At 32.9% G+C, this 18,033-nt stretch overlaps 1 protein-coding gene across 1 annotated transcript in view; it reads right to left on the reverse strand.

Moving 5' to 3' along the window:
- The window catches only part of Cdh9 (cadherin 9), a 111,561-nt gene that overhangs the window by 33,373 nt on the left and 60,155 nt on the right, over window positions 1–18,033 (reverse strand). The window lies entirely within an intron of this gene.

Consider the following 18,033-nt stretch of genomic DNA (forward strand, 5'->3'; position numbering starts at 1 on the left):
GTCACCATGAACTTTTACTATAAATAGTACTTAAATTCTTTCAAAACATAGTAGTTAAAATATACTTTTGAGAAGAATATTACCAAAATGTAACCCTCTATTTACTACAAGAGAGAAAAACATACTCTTCTCCATTTTGTGCTTGAAATATCAATGAGTTACATTTTAAGCAAATAAACTCAAAAATATGCCATGAAGCACTTATAATTTATTCTGATGATTACTGTAGAATTAATTCTTTAGTTTTTAGCTAGTGTTATCCTTTGGTGGCATAAGCCTGTACATGTCTCTATAATTATGGAATTCAGTAAGAAAGAACATTTAAAGAACAACTTTAAATGTTAAATTATTTGCAGTATGACTTTAAGAAAGTGCTTTTCCACTATCACATTTTCATATGTGAAAAAGATGTTCGTTTTAAATTGTATAAACTTCAAGCAATACAAAACAAGTAGTGATATCTGTTTTGCTAAGTCATATCTGAAAGAAAAAAAAGATTTGTTTATTGGGTAAAGATAAATTCTTAGTAAAAGCAATCTCATGGCTGAAGTTGAAATTCACCTGTATAACAATGCCTAAATGAACCTTGGATGAATCAAAGATACCACAATAATGTTGATAGATTAAAAATAACAATTATAAATATATAGACAATCAACTTCTGAGAATTTAAAATAAATGGACTAAATAATAACACCCTTTCTGAATTGAATGAAACTTTAGTCAACAATTTTGGTTAATATGTTAGATGGAAATAATTTTATCTTTGTATATTGGTAGAACATCATGATTTAACAAGTTTTTGGTATTGAATGATTAAATAAAAATATTTTATGAATTGATCCCTCACAATTTATTTTTCTGCAGTGAAAAATAGAGAAGAGAGTGGATGTGAGATTATATGATATTGACCCCAGGGTACAATTTCAGTTTTGCAGAGTCATAAGCAGTGATATGCTATACATAATGAGAACAATTAATCTAAATATGGTTTGTTTTAAATTGCAAAGGAGCACATTTCAAATATAATGTGAGTCTTAACTGGTCCCACCCCTCTATGTTATTTTCCCACATAGACCTCAGAAACCTTACTCTACCCTGACTAATATCTTCTGAGTCTAATTCTTTGTCTTTTCCATTTAAATTCTTTCTTACTAAAACTAAGCATATATCCATATTTGATCTTTTTCTTTTCTTTTTCTTTAACCTCCATCAAAATAATCACCACATGTGACAACTGATTTCTTCTTTGAAATCTCTTATATTATCCATCTCTGCTCTTTGACTAATACCAGATTTTGTTTCTTCCATCATATTATGTCTAGTATAGATCAGCAACCTCCAGATGATATTGCTTCCACTCTTGTCCCACAACAAATATTATTTTTTATACTAGAGAAAATTATTTTCCTCCCTTATGAATACAGTCATGTGAGAAATGTCCAAATGGACAGTGTTTAAGGTAAACAATATAGCCCAATAAACCAGAGTTAGTCACATACAAATTTCTGTGTTAAAATGGGTGAGTGCATATTTTTCGATTTTCATTAGTTTGTAACATGAGGGCTGGCTTGTGGGGTTTCTGTCCTCCCACCAGGTACCCCACAGCCAGCAAGTCCCAAAGAAATAACACAGAGATCTCTATAAGTTATAAAGCTGATTGGCCCATTAGCTCTAGCCTCTTACTGGCTAACTCTCACGTCTTGATTAACCAATTTTTCTGATCTATTTTAGCCATGTGGCTCAGTACCTTTTACAGTGGGGCAGATCACATCCTGCTTTTGTGATCTGGGCAGGAGCGGGAGGAATCAACTTCCTCCTTCCCAGAGTTCTCCTGTTCTCATTACATCATTTCTACTTCCTGTCTGGTTTTCCTGGCTATATTTCCTGCCTGGCCAATCAGCATTTATTTAAATCATGATTGACAGAATACAGACAATTCTCCCACACCATTAGTTTAATGATGTAACTTTATTATATTAAATTGCATGATATTTATTTTAAAAGAAATATTTACTTCTGCTCTCCAACTAAGTGCCCAATGGGTTTACTCTTTCACATATAACATTAATAATCCATCCTTCAATTGTAAGTGTTTCATTATTACTTTTCACTTTCTTAAGCATATATACAAAGTGGGATGTTTTCCCTGAACATGTCTACCTACTTTCATATGTAATTTTTGCATGCTTCTTTCCCTGTTTAATACTCCTGCATCTCTTCTGTCTTGTCCTCTTCTTAACTAGCTGTCCTTTTTATATTTTTTCCTAAGAGCACTTTTGAAATTGAGTAGGTTATGACTGATGAAGATGAATAGTAACTATAGCACAAGGCACTTTCTATCACTGTACTAACCATGTCTAGTAAAGTTTTAATGCTATCTAACATGAGTTCAGGAAAGATTGATATTTGTTTTTGATACCCAAAATACATTTACTGAAGTCCTGATACTCTTTACTTTTAAAAGTGTATTTTTCAAATACATACAGATTTCATCTATTAGTACTTATTAGTAAAATTAGATCAGTAAATAAAGCTACTTGTAAATTTAAATATCATTTCAGAAATAGTTGTATATATTTAATAATTTTAATGAAAATATTGATGGTAAGTACATCTACTCATATAATCATTACATCCAATGATCTTGGAAAAAACTTTTGCAAACAGAAATATTACAGAAAGGGTGAGAAGGCCAGAAAAAGGAAAATATGTGTCAATCATTCTTAAATGTGCTAAAAATTGTATAATTAACTTAAGTTAATTTCGTTTATTTGATTATGTTATTATGTTGATTCAGTATTCTGTCATAATTAGGATTTAGATTTTTAGACTTAGATGTAAATCATCAATCAATTATTTTAATATGATATATGTACAATATAATATATAGTATAATATATGATATAAAATAATATAATATATTAACCACCTCCTATAAAATACTGCTAAGAGGTACATACTCTGGTAGCAATCCTTTAAGTTATATTTTTTCCTCCTTTTTCAGCAATCTAAACTTTTAACATATAAATAATAAATTTACTCATTTCCATAATAGAGGAAAAAAGTAATGAGGAACCATGTAATGTAAATAAGATATTTTCCTGCATATTTTCTCAACTATTCTCTCTGTCTCTCTGTCTCTGTCTCTTTCTCTGTCTGTCTCTCTTTCTCTCTTATTGAGACAGAGTTTCTCAGTGTAGCATATGCTGTCATGAAATTTGCTCTTGTCTCAAACTCACAAAGATCTGCCCGCTGTGTCTGTTGAATGCTGGGATTAATATCAGAATAAAAGACGCAGAAAGACAATTATCACATGTACTCACTCATATGTGATTTATAAACATTAAGCAAAGAAAACCAGCCCACAAATCACAATCCCAGAGAACCTAGACAACAATGAGGACCCTAAGAGAGACACACATAGATCTAATCTACATGGGTAGATTAATGGGTAGAAAAAGACAAAACCTCCTGAGTAAATTGGGAGCATGGGGACCTTTAGAGAGTGTTGAATGTGAGGGGAGAGGCAGGGAGAGGAGGAGAAAAAAATAATTTACTGATGTTAAATCAACCTTGTAAACCTAGGATAACAAATCTTGAACATAGAGCAGAATTTCTATATGCAGCTGGATGGTTTTTCAGTGCCTTGCTAAATTCTTTTCATATTTATGTTTGTATTATATTTTTTTAATCTGTGATGCTTTTATTATTTTGAGTATCTTGTTAGAAGATTGGGGAAATGTTCTCTATATTTAAAAGTGATTTTGTAGGATTTATATAACAATTTTGTTATGTATTGTAGAATTTTATAAGAACATGTTAACAATTCACAGCTTCTCTATGTGATTAAGTTACAGTTGGATATTCTGTTTTTCAGTTAGAGTTTTTATTTATGTTGATCCAGCAGCATATCCATTTTATCTAACTTGTTAAAAAACAGTTGTTGAGAAAAAAAAATATGCACCACCTCTGCCCAGTGATTTTTTACTTTTGTAATGTGTTTTCCGAAGAAAAGAAACAAATATTAAAAAAAAAAATCAGTGGAAACATGTTTGACAAAAGCAATCAGTTTAAAATCCCGTGGAATAAAATTTTTTTATCTATTCTTTCCCATGATGTCCACCATGCTTAAAACAATTGTACAAACATAATACATGCAGACATGTATATTTCTAAAGTTAAAAAATAATTTTTATCCGGCAATCTTGTCTACTTCCAGTATCCAGGAGGATAACTATATGTTTTTCTTTGGGTTCACCTTCTTATATGGCTTCTCTAGGATTTTTACGAATTATAGGCTCGATGTCCTTTATTTATGGCTAGAACCCAATTATGAGTGAGTACATCCCATGTTCATCTTTTTGGGCCTGGGTTACCTCACTCAGGATGGTGTTTTCTATTTCCCTCCACTTGCATGCAAAATTCAAGATGTCATTGTTTTTTACTGCTGAGTAGTATTCTAGCATGTATATATTCCACACTTTCTTCAACCATTCTTCCACTGAAGGGCATCTAGGTTGTTTCCAGGTTCTGGCTATTACAAATAATGCTGCTATAAACATAGTTGAACAGATGCTTTTGTAATATGATTGGGCATCTCTTGGGTAAATTCCCAAGAGTGGGATTGCTGGGTCCTGGGGTAGGTGGATCCCAAATTTCCTGAGAAACCTCCACACTGCTTTTCAAAGCGGTTGCACAAGTTTGCATTCCCACCAGCAATGGATGAGTGTACCCCTTACTCCACATCCTCTCCAGCAAAGGCTATCATTGGTGTTTTTGATTTTAGCCATTCTGACAGGTATAAGATGGTTTGGCCTCAAGAGGGAGGGAGTGGGGGTGTGGGTGGAGGGGAGGGGAGGGAAGGGAGAGGAGGAGGGGAGGAGATGGCAATTTTTAATAAAAAATAAATAAACTGGAAAAAAAAAGAAAAAAAATAATTTTTAACCTGGAATTTTGACATAATGAAATATGCATTAAATTCAGACTATAGTTATTCTACTCAGATAGATATGAATTTATAGCTTGTTAAGATTAATTTTCATATATATATTTTAATAGCTCATGTTTTTCACATTTTCATCTTTGAAAATATATAGGAATCTGGACAATTATATAGCTACACCTTAGATTTATAATACTACAAAATTGTTTGAATTTATAATACAGTTTAGAAAATTAATAATATTGAATTTTACAATTAGCAATATTATAGCCAAATAAATATATTTATGGAGTTAAGGATATAAAAAAACAAATTTTACTTAATTTTGTTCAGGTATTGACATTTCTATTCTACAGTTTTTCACTCTCTAATTTTGTAGTGCCTTCTACTACAAAAATCATAGCTATACACTTATATTTATACATATGCATGTGATATATATATATATGTAATATATGTGTGTGTGTGTGTGTGTGTGTGCTTTAAACAAAGAGGCTGGTATAGTAGAAGTATCTATTATTTTTAACACTAGAACCTGAGGCAGGAGATTCACGTGTTGAAGATCATTTTAGAGTAACTAGTGAAAACTTTTCAATGAGATGACACAACTTAAATCAAATTTTAAATATTATTTCATACATATCTTAAATTTCAATATTTCTTACTTATTTTTATTATTTAATCATGCAAAATACTATACATATTTTTTTTTCAAGAAAAGGTTTCTCTGTAGCTTTTGAGCCTGTCCTGGAACTAGCTCTTGTAGACCAGGCTGCCTCAAACTCACAGAGATCCACCTGCCTCTGCCTCCTTAATGCTGGGATAAAGGCGTGCACCCAGTGGCATAAAATTTTGAACATGCAGAATAATGAAGCAAACTGTGTTGTACCCCGATAATGACCCTCAGAGAAACCACCAGGAACCAGAGAAGACCAGACTGCAAAAGCAAGGTTTAATCTTAAACCAGCTCGGAACCCTGTCTCCAAAGTTTATATGAACATATATCATATACATTACTATAGGGAAGGGGAATTAGACATCTGCCTACCAAGAATGAGTTCTTTTGTTAGAATATTTCCTTACATTCAAACATATAACAAAACTCCTCTTTTGAATGTACAATAAAGCCTTCAACAGAACTCAAACACAGTTATTCTTGATCAAATAGTTCATTACTCAATAACAGAAACAGCAATTGATTCCTGTCCACAAAATGCATTTATCTAATACTTTTCATCATCCTGAAGTATTTCATGCTATAACAACTTGCCACTGTCCTACAAGATATTAACCAACAGGCATTATTCTTTGAAGAAAACATTCCAATTTTTTCTTAACTCCAGCTACTTCATAAAAATTAAAGACAGATCTATTGTCAAAATGTTATCAGTATATAAATGAACTAAATATCTCCATCAAACCATTCATTTAAGAACTCAGGGTTACCCTGCAAGGGTAGTAAGAAAGAGTCTAAAGGCTAAATGGTATGGAGGACACCAAGAAAACAAGGCCTTCTAAATCAGTGTGAGCAAAGCTCATAGGAACTCACAGAGAATGAGGCAGCATGATCAGGGCATGAGCAGGTCTGAACCAAGTCCACTACATATATAATGGCTTCATGTTTAGTGTTGAGTGTAAGAAGGAGTGGGTTTATGATTCTGTGCTTTCTGCTGAACTCTTTTTCTTCTGCTTGTTTGTCTTTTTCTCTTTGATGTGACAGTTTTTGTTTTATCTTATTACATTTTATTTGTTACATATATATTTAAAATGAATGAGTGGATTAAAATTGGTCTCTTAGTTCAACAACTGAACTGTCAATTATACCTCCTGGAAGCGGAGAAATCAGTTTTCTACAATAAGGTGACATTGGGTGTATCAACTACTCCAAGATAGGCCTCATTCTGAAGCAGTTGAACAATATATAATAAACTCCACAGTGTTTTTGTGCGCTTTTATTTGGTTGAAGTTGATGTGGGTATCTTTTCTTGGATTGTTTGTTTGTTTGTTTTTTTGATAAAGAACTTACATTTGGAAGGACAGGACAGATACAGAGAGAGGATCTGATAGAACTTGGCTGATGGACTAATTTTATCAAAATATATTAAGATTTAAAAAGACAATAGAATTCAAAAGACATTAGTATCAAAACTATTAACTGTCAGTAAACTTGGGCAACAGTAAAACGTTCACTCCCACCAATCCCAAGGGGTGGTATCTTGATCACTCACATTTCCCTAGTTTATACTCAGCTAGTTCCAGAGCATTCAGCCCACAATAAATGGAAATGAAAGGCTGTTTGCTGTAAATATTCTGTTTATAAACAGTATTGTGTAACCAACACCAATTGTCATCTTAACAAATAAATGTAGTTCTGTCATTTTTCTTTAGTTTCCCGTTTCTTTTCCTCTGACTCTCTTCTCTCAGTTTAACCAGAAAGTAGAAAAACAGCATATTTTGCAGCCATTCCTGTCTGTTATTGAGGAAAATTAATAGAAACTGTAAAGGTTGGTAATTTACTCTTCTCTCTCTCTCTCTCTCTCTCTCTCTCTCTCTCTCTCTCTCTATATATATATATATATATATATATATATATATATATATATATATTATTTAGTGAAGCTACTAGGGACAATTATGCTTTCAGATTGAAGTTTCTAAGTTTCTAGGAATGGTGATTACTGCAACATGAGCTATCTGTATTTATTATATTTGTTGGAAAAATACATGGTTATCTGTATAAGAAATAGACCTAGAGACAGCTAACTCATTAAAACAATTGTGTTAAAAGCAGAAAAACCAGGATTCCATGCCCAGAACTCCCATAACCAAACTTTTATATTGAGAGAGAACTAACAATAAGCATACTTCCAAAAATTCATAAAGAAAACTATTTTTTAAGACAGAGAGATTAAATAATACTACAACAACATAACAAATAGTTTAAGCAGAATTGTGTTACAATGGAGCAACCATGTTCCTATTAAATACCCCAGGGTAAGTAACAGTAATAATATTTATTAATCAGAAAAAATAAATCTTCTGTAAAATAAAGGACATGATCAACAAGACGAAATAGCAGCCTACAGAATGGGAATCAAACTGATGCTTAGAGATGGCAACAAATTACTTATTTATTTGATTGTTTGATTATTTTCTGCCAAATAAGATTCTCCATATCAATACTTCTCAAAGAGGAGTTTATAGCAAAATTTCCCCTCCTTCTCTAACCTCATTAAAAAAATGAATCCCTTTGTACTCCCAGAGCAGGTAGAGGATAGGAGGAGGGGAGGAAGTGGAAAAGGGATAGCAATGCAAAATTTATAAAAGATCGATTTTTAAAAACAAAGTAAAAAAAAGAAAAAAAGATCTTCACCATCTCAACATCAGACAGAGGGCTGATGTCCAAGATATACAAAGAACACAAGTAATTGTTTATCAAAAGAATAAATAAACCAATTAAAAAATGGGTACAAACCTAAACAGAACTCTCAACAGAGGCATCTAAAATGGCTAAAAGACAATTGAGAAAATGCTCAACATTCTTAGCTATTAAAGAAATGTAAATCAAAACAACTCTGAGATTCCATCTTACACCTGTAAGAATGGCCAAGATCAAAAACACTGATGACAGCTTATGCTGGAGAGGTATGAGATAAAGGGAGTGCTCCTGCATTGCTGGTGGGAATGTAAACTGGTACAGATGCTTTGGATATCAGCATGGCTATTTCTCAGAAAATTAGTAAGCATCCTACCACAAGACCCAGCAATACCACTTTTGGCTATATATTCAAAGGATGCTCAATCATAACACAAGGGCATGTGCTCAACATCATTGTTTGTCAAAGCCAGAACCTGGAAACAACCTAAATGCCTCTCTACTGAAGAATGGATAAAGAAAATGTCATACGTTTACACAACGGAATACTACAGAGCAGAAAAAATATTGACATCTTAAAATTTGCGGGCAAATGGATGGGTCTAGAAAACATCATATTGAGAGAGGTAATGCAGACCCAGAAATACAAATATCATATATACTCACTCCTAAATGACTTTTAGACATGATGCAAAGAAAAACCAGCCTACAATTCACAATCCCCGAGAACCTAGATAACAAAGAGGCCTCTAAGAAAGACATACAGAGATGTAATATACAAGGGAAGAAGAAAAAGACAAGGTCTACTGAGTAATTTGGGAACATGAAGACCATTTGAAAGGGTCTAAGGGAAGGGGATGGGGGCAGATAAAAATCTGTAGCTCAATAAAAACATTTTTTAAAAAAGATACAAAGACTTTTATTTATACTTGTGCCAGAGAGAATTCTCAGCACATCAAAGAATGTCTGGAATCCTTCACTGAATTTCAAACCCCTCTCTTAGACACTTTATTCAGGATTGTTTGAGTAACTAAAGTTAAGCATGATCTTAATACTTCATATGCTGTCATATTAATTTATATCTTGTTTATAAAAATGCAATTAGTTTAGTTTATTACTATTGGAAATAGTTGTAGATGTTGTTTTTTCATAAAAAAATTTGAGAGATTAAAAACTAACACTTACAGATGGCAATAAATTATTTATTTATTTGATTGTTTGTTTATTTTCTGCCAAATAAGATTCCCCGTATCAACACTCCTCAAAGAGGAGTTTATAGCAAAATTTCCCCTCATTCTGTAGCTTCATTAAAAAATGAGTTCTTTTGTACTTACAGAACAGGTAGAGGACGGGAGGAGGGGAGGAAGTGGAAACAGGGATAGGAATACAAAATTTATAAAAGACAGATTTTTAAAAATAAAGTAAAAAAGAAATAAAAATAATAATTAAAAATGTGTGCTGTTTGACTGCAAATGCATATTGTAACTAAAAGTCAAGTGCAAATGTCTCCTGAAACCTAAGGTGTTTTGTTAATGAGTTTACACATTCCAAGGAATAGCAGCAAGGATACAGCCTTTAGTTAATAATTGGGAAAGTTAAGGTTTGTTCTGACTTAAAAAAAAAACAAAACATGTGATTAGTGATAATTGGTTTGTTATATGACTTTTATATCTTGCATAATTTAGATAATTATTATGTATGAACAGGGTATGATATTTACCCATTGCACAGGGGTATTTTCTTGTATTTTCTACTCAAACATATTTAACAAGGTTTTCAAATCTGCTTGTCCTGTTTGATGTAGAAGACAATGAATTACAGAATGCTGGGAATTGTGCAGTATATCACAGCTAAGCTTAAACAAATTACAACGGTGGCGGATGTGTCTCCATTCGCTCCCTTTTAGACAGTCTTCTGAGTCAGCAAACCCAATTCCTATTAGCATACTGAAATATGAATTCGAGTGAAATAGAGCAGGAACAACCAATAAATTATTAAAGAGGTGGTGGTGTAAGCAGTCCAAGAAAGCTCTCTACCCAGCTGCTCGATGACATCCGAATTAGCGATGACAAAAGCCAACACAGACTGTAACTTTGTCACTTATCAATCTTTGTGCCTTAGCAGGATCCACTGGATTCTTCTATTCCAGCAGGTTTCGAAGGCTTTTTCTTTATTTTATATTACATATTACTCAAAAGGCAATTGCCAAGACTAGTAAAATTTCTAATCACCATATAGCATTTTATATATACTGACAGTATAGATTGTGCCTTGACTAATGAATGGGAAACCCCTAATGAGGGAAAGCAATACAAGGAGGCTCGGCTATGATTTACCATAGTAAAACCAGTATTCTGCACATCATTATGAGTCTTCTGTTAAGCACATATTCATTGACAGGTTATTTCTTGTTTCAGTTTTCAAAAACTTAAGGTTAACCATTTTATTATTTCTTGCTTTATTATTTTGTGGCACAAATTCATTTTAGCCTGGCCTAGATCCTCAAAGACTTTTTGATCTTTGATGTGAACCCAACATGGAAAATATGTTAATATTTGGTCATCAAAATAAACATTTGGAGATTTAAGGCTCTGTAATTAAGGAAATGATAATTGAAGTGGATACGAGATATTTATGTAATCATGAAAGTGACGTAATCACCATGGAAAGAGAGATGTTTGCATGTTTGTACATTCTGGTAGAATATCCTTTCTCTCAGTAAGGTAAATTTCGCATAATAAAAAGTAATGTATAATACTCTAATTAGAGGCCGGGCGGTGGTGGCGCACGCCTTTAATCCCAGCACTCGGGAGGCAGAGGCAGGCGGATCTCTGTGAGTTCGAGACCAGCCTGGTCTACAAGAGCTAGTTCCAGGACAGGCTCCAAAGCTGCAGAGAAACCCTGTCTCGAAAAACCAAAAAAAAAAAAAAAAAAATACTCTAATTAGATGCCATAAAAGCTAACAAGCAAACAATAAGTAAAAAACAGTTCCTATTGGAAATAAAAATTTAAAACCGTGTTTCAATATCACTACATATAGGCTCCAAAAAAAAAAAATCAAAAGCAATTAGGAAAACACTTGCAGAAGTGTATCACATAGTATAATAGAGACCACACTAATCAATCTTGGAAATGTATGCCAGTGATCTCTCAATCCAGAAGCCAGATGGGGAGGTTAAACAACCAAGTGAAAAACATTCATGAACTCTTCTAGGGTAGAACAGATATTATCAAAACAATATTAACGCATACGAGGCAAGTATGCTTATATTTCTGGTACTTTTAATCAAATATCACATATTTTGGATTGCTTTTACTAAACTTTATTTACTAAAACATTTTTAAAAATATTGATTGCTTTGATCATTTTTTAAAAAGTGACTGTTCTTTTACTTGTATAGTATGGTTTTCAGTGTTGTATTTGTATGTTTGTTTTTCTGTGTTTGTGCAGGTTTCCTGTGCTTTTTCTTCCTTTAATTCTGTACTTTTTGATTTTTGTTTTAAATTATTTGTTTTTTGTATTTAAAGAAAAATTGGGGCAAGTTGAATGTGTGTGGCGGAGGAAAGGATTTGAAGGAGATGAGGGATGTGAAGTCATGACTATAATAATAAATTGTATGAAAAATTTATTTTCAATTTAAAAATGAAGACCTTTTTATCTCAATATTCATTAACACATCTACAACAGAATTCTTGCACCTAAGGCTCAGGGAATATGGGAAAAGAGGGACCAGATAATTGTAAGAGCCAGGCGAACAGGAAGCTTGTTGTTTGTGTCTCCTGTAAATGTCAAAATCATTAGCTGCAAATCTTAGTTAAATGTTTGGTTGAATAAGACCTGATAAAGAATGTCAGCAATAGATATCTAACATGGACAGGAGAAGCCATTAGAGGCTGGGACCCTACATGAAGAATACATGCAACTCAGCAATGCTGAGGGCAGGAGAAATAATCTTCACCAGGTAAAAAGGGCATGCTAATTTGTTATTTATATGGAATGGGCAGCCGTGAAACCATATACATCCAGGTAACATTATATGGATCACTTTAGATGTTCTTAATTAAATTTGAAAGAGAACAAGAAAGTGTACATGACAATATGTGGAGGGAGAAAAAAAAAGGTGAAATGCTAAAATTATATTATAGTTTCAAATGTTAAAAACATAAAATATCAACTTTGATGTCACACACAGTTCTTGAAGGAATCCTGTAAATTATGATTAAAAATAGAGATGTTACATAGCTCAATAATATTTTCTAAAGCTGCTTTAAAGGAACTGAGAAATGCATTCCGTAATGATCTTGATAGCTTCATGGATATTGTGTACCTCTAGCTGCTATATATTGCTCTCCAGATTGTGTGTTAGAAACCATTACTTAAAACTCGTCAGAAAGAGTATCTTTGAACCAAATTCTTCAAAAAATTTAAGTAATTTTTCTTAACTTTGGTATATAATCTTTTATCTTTTCTTAATTAGATATTGTAATGTAGTAGTGCTGTTTCAAATTCTGTCCATGTCTCCTCTCTCTCTCTCTCTCTCTCTCTCTCTCTCTCTCTCTCTCTCTCTCTCTCTCTCTCTCTCTCTGTCTGTCTCTCTCTCCTCTCTCTCTGTCTGTCTCTGTCTTTGTCTCTTTCTCCCTCTCTGGGTCTTTCTCAGTACTATTATCTCATACATATATTGTGAAAAAAACGTTAAGTCTTTATAAATTTTCTGTTTTAGGGTAAGTCTCACTGAATTAAACCTAAATGTCTTATTTCTTAAAAAACAAAAACATCACTTAATAAGTAAACTAAGTTGAATTTTGAAAGGTACAAAGTTGCAAAAAAAGCTAACATCCATCAAATAAATACATAACTAGGGATATTTCACATCAAAATATTTGATATTCTATGCAATATCAACATAACACACAAGCCCTGCTGTGCTTTCTTTACTGCAGTTTCAGTATCTGCAATATTTATTGAAGCTTGTTTTATAATTCTGCATTTCTTTCATTTTTTATTGCAAACATTAAAGTTTATATTCAGTAATGCATCAAGTACTCTTCGTAAGAAAACTTATTGAGGCAATAATTGGACTTTTATAGTGACATTATATAATTTGAATCAATTATTACATAGTAAATTTGAAAATATGACTATTATTATATTTTTTATTATATCTCAACAATATTTAAAAATCAAAATACAACACATATGACTTGTTCTCCATTGCATTTATAATACTTTTCTTTGTACCTTATCATGAATAATGTCTTTATTAATGGCCTCTTTCCAATACATACAAGTATAAGTATAGATTTTTTATGTTTTTCAAATTCTATATGTAAGAAATTAAAGCAGACAATAAATCTGAAAGAACAAATGGGGAAATACATGGTATTAAATGTAAGGGTAAAATAATTGACTATATTGTAATTTCAAAAGAATTCTTAAATATCATCTATAATATTATATACTGGTCTTGAAAAACATTCAGTAATAATCCTTATTCTTATTTTCTAATTTTTTTCTACATCCATATCTAATGCAAATGGCTCTAATTATAAATTGTATATTAAGGTTGGCACAACCTAGCTTCCATCTTACTCCATCCCTGACTTTTGGATATGATATTTCAATGTGTGCCTTACTGATACATATTTGCCAAATCAACTGCTGAAAACTGCAATTGTGTAATACCATTCCTGTATGAACATATCTGAGACTGGATTATTTGCAAGGGAAGAGGCTTATTTTGCTTAGAATGCTAGCAGCTGAAGTCATAAATAGGACATTACTAGCTGCAGTAATTATATTATGTTTGATGATATCACAGCTAGAGTACAGGCCAAAACAAGATATAAAATGAAAAATGAGTAGATAATTCATAAAAGGCCCACCATGTGTTTTTATAGAAATCTCATTGCTTAGGAACAGAAGTCACAGAATACTGTTAAGTCTGTCTTATTTTAGCACCCTCAAAGACCAAATTACTTTACACTAAGCTTTTGTTAGTTACTGAAGGTTCCCAAATATCTTGCTTTTATGATATTGAAAATCAAGCTCCAAACATGGGAATAACTGGGAGACTAAAGTGAATCATATTCAACCAATAGCAAAGACTGGTCCTCTCAACCATTTTAATGTACATTCTCTCATCTTTCCTTTATAACACCCCACTCTCATATATGTTCTAGTATATTTTGTGAATTTATCATGTCAAAAATACTTGTTTCTGCCATATCCTTTTTTTTTTTTTTTTTTTTTTTTTTTTTTTTTTTTTTTTTTGGTTTTTCGAGACAGGGTTTCTCTGTAGCTTTGGAGCCTGTCCTGGAACTAGCTCTTGTAGACCACGCTGGTCTCGAACTCACAGAGATCCACCTGCCTCTGCCTCCCGAGTGCTGGGATTAAAGGCGTGCGCCACCGCCGCCCAGCTGCCATATCCTTTATTCTGTTTGTAATGCTGATAATTCTACTACATTTTGTACTTTCTTATACAATGATCACATTTGCCCACCTAGATTCGTACAAAGGATTATTACTTAGGACTGATGATTCTCTTTGTTTTCTAGAAATACAGTAACAAAACAAAAATCTTCAATATATAAGTGAATTCTTAAAATCACATACTTAAAATATGGCCATGGCTTTAGATTGTCTTAAATATACACAAAGACATGCACAAAACAAAAGAATGTCCCATTACTTTGACTGTTTTCACGAACTTCTATTCCTCAAGAATGTTGTGTATATTGTGCTGTATGTACTTGTGCAGTGTATGAACTTCTATGTATTAGTGTGTGCACATGTTCTGTCAATAGATCTCAGAGGTTGACCTCTGTCGTCCGATTCTATCATTCTTTATGTTTACTTTTTACAGCATAGTCTCTCACTGATTCTTATTTGCCTACCTCCTCACCCTCTCACACCCTTGTCTCGCTAACAGGTGGACATTCGCATTCCTGAATCTGTGTCCATTTATCTCTAAAAGTCCATTCTTTTTTCCCAATTATTGCCTACTAATTAATTCAAGAGGATTTTTAAAAAGAAAAGACATTCATTTAAATCTTAAAGAGTTACACTGTCTATGAGCATGTTCAAATTATATTGATGAAAGGTTTTCTGACTGTATATAAATTTTCTTTGTTTCTTTCTATAAATACAAAAATCCCAAATACTTTGTTACATGCTTACTTTTACTTAAGAATAATAAAATGATTTGACTATAGAGTTTTAATTCAATTTAGAATATTCTAGGACTCTTCCTTGTTGGTATTTTCTTCATTGTTTTCCCTGTCTTGAAACTGGACCATCAGTCTTTGGATTTTTGCACTGCCCACCTGTGGTGACAGTAATGAGTAAAATCACTCTGTTTGAAAGAAAGCTAAATAAAATTTATAATTATAGTAATTCAGATAAAATTTTATAGTGTCAGATATCTAGTGTGTCATGTAAGTCTTCATAAAATACAATCTGCATAATTTATAATGGACTGTTATGCTCTCGACATAATAATCAATCAATTATCTACTGTATGTGAAAACAAAACACCTCTAAACAAACTTCCTCTACTATTCTGTTTTAAATGATTGTCTCGCTCTATGTAAAATGATTAAACTGACTCTATGAAATACTTCCAATTACTGTGATGTGTTAAACTTTTAGTTTTAAAACTTACTAAAATTGAAAAATTGTGAGATGCTCTATTTTACCATGTATTGGTCACCTGTTTTTTTAATAGATTTTCACAATTTTACCCTTAATATAACACAAATGTTATATATTTTCTTACTTTGCTAATACTATATAAAGTTTGACATATTCTACTAAGATTAAACAAAAAACAGTGATTCTGAATTCTATTATCGATGATCTAAGGATAACTTCTTGTTTTCTGAAGATTTTATGAGGATTTAGAGAAATTACACAGCATTTAAAAACTCTTGCAACCAAATGGATCAAGTCCAAATGGATCACAGACCTCAATATAAAGCTAGCCACACTGAACCTTACAGAAGAGGAAGTGGAAAGTACACATTGGCACAGGAAAGCACTTCCTAAATATAACGGCAGCAGCACAGACACTGAGAGAAACAATAAATGGGACCTCCTAAAACTGAAAAGCTTCTGTAATGCAAAGGACATGATCAACAAGACAAAACGACAGCCAACAGAAAGGGAAAAGATCTTCACTAACCCCACATCAGACAGAGTTCTGATCTCCAAAATATGCAATGAACTCAAGAAATTGGTTATAAAAAGAACAAATAATCCAATAAAAAATAGAGTACACCTGCCTCTGCCTCCCGAGTGCTGGGATTAAAGGCGTGCGCCACCACCGCGACCAGCCTGGTCTACAAGAGCTAGTTCCAGGACAGGCTCCAAAGCCACAGAGAAACCCTGTCTCGAAAAACCAAAAAAAAAAAAAAAAAAAAAAAAAAAAAAAAAAAAAAAAAAAAAAAAAATAGAGTACACACCTAAACAGAGAACTCTCAAAGAGGAATCTAAAGTGGCTGAAAGACACTTAAGGAAATGTTCAACATCCTTAGTAATTAGAGAAATTCAAATCAAAACAACCCTGAGATTCTTCTACATTATTCCTGTAAGTATGACCAAGATCAAAAACACTGGTGACAACTTATGCTGCAGAGGTGGGAACACTTCTGCATTGCTGGTGGGAATGCATGCTGGTAAAGCCCCTTTGGATGTCAGTGTGGCAAGTTCTCAGAAAATTAGGAAACAACCTTCCTCAAGACAAAGAAATACAACTTTGGGGTATATATCCAAAGGATGCTAAATCGTGCCATAAGGACCTGTGCTCAACTATGTTCATAGCAGCATTGTTTGTCATAGCCAGAACCTAGAAACAGCCTAAATGTCTCTCGACCAAAGAATGGACGAAGAAAATGTGGTACATTTACACAATGGAGTATTACAGAGCAGAAAAAACATAATGACATATTGAATTTTTCAGGAAAATGGATGGAACTAGAAAACATCATTTTGAGTGAGGTAACAGGGACACAGAAAGACAATTATCACATGTACTCACTCATACGTGGTTTTAAAACATAAAGCAAAAAAAAAAAAAAAAAAAAAAAAAAAAAAACAGCCCACAAATCACAATCCCAGAGAACCTAGAAAAAACTGAGGACCCTAAGAGAGACATACATAGATCTAATCTACATGGGAAGTAGAAAAAGACAAGATCTCCTGAATAATTTGGGAGCATGAGAACCTTGGGGGAATCATGAAGGGGAGGGGAGAGGCAGGGAGAGGAGCAGAGAAAAATGTAGAGCTCAATAAAAATCAATTAAAAAAAACTCTTGCAACACTTGTAAGGATGCCTATTAAGTTTTCATCACACACGTGGCAAAAGACAACCACCTAAAATCCATAGTAACTGGAGTTATGATAATATAATCCTTTCTTATGACATTTGCAAATACCTCGATACATACACATGCACACACACACACACACACACACACACACACACACACACACACACAAAGAACGTTGAGTCTATTTTCTGCTGGTCAGTTACATCTGAATGTAGGAGAGAGCTGCTTCTTAGTTCCCAGCTACTTAGCACTTAAATAATCAATCAGAAACTGTATAAATTAAATCGCTGCTTGATCCATTAGCTCTAGCTTCTTATTTGGTAACTCTTACATATTAATTTAACCCATTTCTATTAATCTAGATATTGCCACATGGCTGTGGCTT

The sequence above is a fragment of the Arvicola amphibius genome, chromosome 3, assembly GCF_903992535.2.
Source record: "Arvicola amphibius chromosome 3, mArvAmp1.2, whole genome shotgun sequence".
NCBI classification, from domain to species: Eukaryota; Metazoa; Chordata; class Mammalia; order Rodentia; family Cricetidae; genus Arvicola; species Arvicola amphibius.